We start from the raw sequence: 2,947 nt of genomic DNA on the forward strand, positions 1-2,947 counted from the left end.
TGCTTCTGAGCTTGATGGCCGCTTGATTACCTTCAAGCCTTTAAGACCCCAGATGCTATACATATTTTGAAGCAGAAATTGCACTATGTTTTTCATTATATCGGTCATTGCACTAGAAAACCATTTGGCCGGTTTAGACATGCTCATTAACCAACGCTTAGCACGAGTGTGTGGCCTTAATGCTGTGAAAATGTCAAACCTACCTGAAGAAATGTATAAAGACTATGCTATCCTGATTGAAACCCTAAAGTCACTCGTTTAAGAAACTGAAGTACTAATTACCATCTGCATATGACAAGGAAGAGGCTCATGGTAAGCAAAGAGCTGCATGAAAAGATAAACCAAGTATGAGATCTTGCACTACCTGGAATCAAAAGCGTTACACAGCCTCTGTGGTGAAAACAGTTTGGTATTGGGACAGTGTTAGATACATGCACCAATGGACCAGAATAGAAAACTAAGAACTAAAGACATTCACCTACAGACAACTGACTTTTATCAAAGGATAAGAACAATCATAAAACAACAACAACAAGGCTAAATGATGGATCCCCATCTGCAAAAGAATAAAAAAAAATCCAAACCCTTTCCTGTACAAAAATTAAATCAAGATGGAAAAGAGACCTAAATGCAAACCCCAGAGCTATTGAAATCATCAGTGAAAAAATTGGGACAAAATTAAGAACCTATTGCAGAGTGTACAGGGACTACAAATTTAATAAAGAAAGCACACAGAGTGGAGGACTAAATAGATAACAAGGACTTATTAAAAATAAAAACTTATGTACATCAAATGACTTCAACAAAAGAGTAAAACGAGAGCCCACAGATTGGGGGAAAAATTAACAATGACTTAATGAACGTGGATTTAATTACTAATATCTATAGAATTCTGCAATACGTCAATAAGAAAAAAATCCAAATAAAAGGGGAGCAAAAAGCATGAATAGACAATTCACAAAGGATTGCATTCAAATGACTAACAAACACATGAGAAAATGCTCATGATCATTGACCATCCAGGAGATACAAATCAAAATAACTGAGAAATGACTTAACACACACCATGAGAGCCCAGTTCAAAAACACAGACAATTAATGGTGGTGAGGGTGTGGAGCTATGGGTACACGTATAACCGCTGGTGGGCTTGTAAACAAGTACAACCGCTATAGAAAGAGAGGCAACATTACCTAAAACATCTGGAAAGGTGAATACCATACCATCCAGCAATAACTGTGCTTGGCATATGTATGCCAAAGTAGTAAGGCACAGACCATGGACCCTAGTTCACTCCAGCACAGTTCACAATAGCAAGAAGCTTGAAGTAGCCCAAATGCCCATCAGCAGAAGAATGGATAAAGAAACTGTGGTACATACATGCAATGGTATACTGTGTTGTTGTTGTTAGATGCCATTTAGTTGGTTGTGACTCATAGCAACTGTATACATAGCAGAGTGAAACACCGCCGATCAACACAATTCTTTCTATGCTTGAGAACATTGTTGCAGCAGCCACTGATAGGATTCATCTGTAGCGCGCCATTCTCTTTTTCACTGCCTTTCTCCTTCACCAAACATGATGCCCTACTCTGGGGACTGGTCTCTCCTGACACTTTATCCAAAGTACCTGAAATGAAGTCTCGCCATCTTTGGCTCTAAGGAGTGTTCTGGGTGTGATTCTTTTAACACAGATTTGTTTGTTTTTATGGCAGCCCATGATAATTTTAATATTCTTCTTTAGTAGCATAATTGAAATGCATCAGCTCTTCTTCTATCTTCCTTATTCCAGGTCTACCTTTGATATGCATGTGAAGCAATGGAAAATACCACCACTTGGGTCGTCATTCCTTAGTCCACAGAGCACTCTCAAGAGGTTGCCCAATGTAACATGTCATTTGATCTCTTGACTGTAGCTTCTATGAGCATTGATTGTGATTCCTAGCAAGACTAATTCCTAGACAACTTCAAACTTTTCTCAGTTGTTCCAGTTGTGAGGCTATTGATCATCTTTACATTGAGCTGAAATCTGTACTGAAAGCTGCAATTCTTGATCTTCATCAGCATGTGCTTCAAGTTTCCCTCACTTTCGGGAAGCAAGGTTGTATCACCTGCATACCGCAGGTTGTTAATAAATCTTATTATAGTCCTGCAGCTACCTTCTTCATTATTTAATCCAGCTTCTCCGATGATTTGCTCAGCATACAGATTTCTCACCATATAGATCAGGGATGTCAAACTTGCTGTCTGCAGGCTTCATGCGCCCCCCCCCCCCAGGTAATATTTTGTGGCCCTTGAAATAAAATGTAAATAGAAACAATTGTTATGCAGAAAATAGCGCTTAGGGGAGATCTAGGCAATACCATACCCACAATTGCCTCGTTAACCCTTTAACTACGGAAGGCGTGCATACCCATGGCCCAGTGCCTTTCCTGGGGGCCTGTCGATGTGTATGAATGCACTGACTCAGTTCTGGTGACGTTTGGAAGAGATTTGCCTGCCACTCTCAGTGTCAGTAAATGGATCCCAATAGTGAAAAGGTTAAAAAGACCACTCCGGGTTGTGCTGTTATGAATCATAACTAGCAGCAGCTTTAGTTAACATTTTTAGAGGGAAGCCATTATGATTGTGCATCATGTTTGTCAGCTGTCCAACATGTTGTGTTTTTTATTAGTTAGTTAGATTTTCCGGTCACAACATAAGAGGTAAGTGAAAACTAGTAGGAGGAAATTGCTGGCAAGTTTCAGGTAAAAAATAAGTTTAGTTTTATAAATACATTAAGTAAAATAAATGTTCAAATAAAAGCAGTTATGTAGTGTTTCAATTATCCTATTCATATTCCTGAATCCTCAATTCAAAATATAATTTTACTGAAATTTGTAGATGTACAGTGAACCCTCATTTATCGCGGTTAATCGGTTCTAGACCCTACCGTGATAAATGAAATTC

Source organism: Echinops telfairi, unplaced genomic scaffold, assembly GCF_000313985.2.
Source record: "Echinops telfairi isolate 266 unplaced genomic scaffold, ASM31398v2 ScPeMD7_6;HRSCAF=24_1, whole genome shotgun sequence".
In the NCBI taxonomy this organism is placed as follows: domain Eukaryota; kingdom Metazoa; phylum Chordata; class Mammalia; order Afrosoricida; family Tenrecidae; genus Echinops; species Echinops telfairi.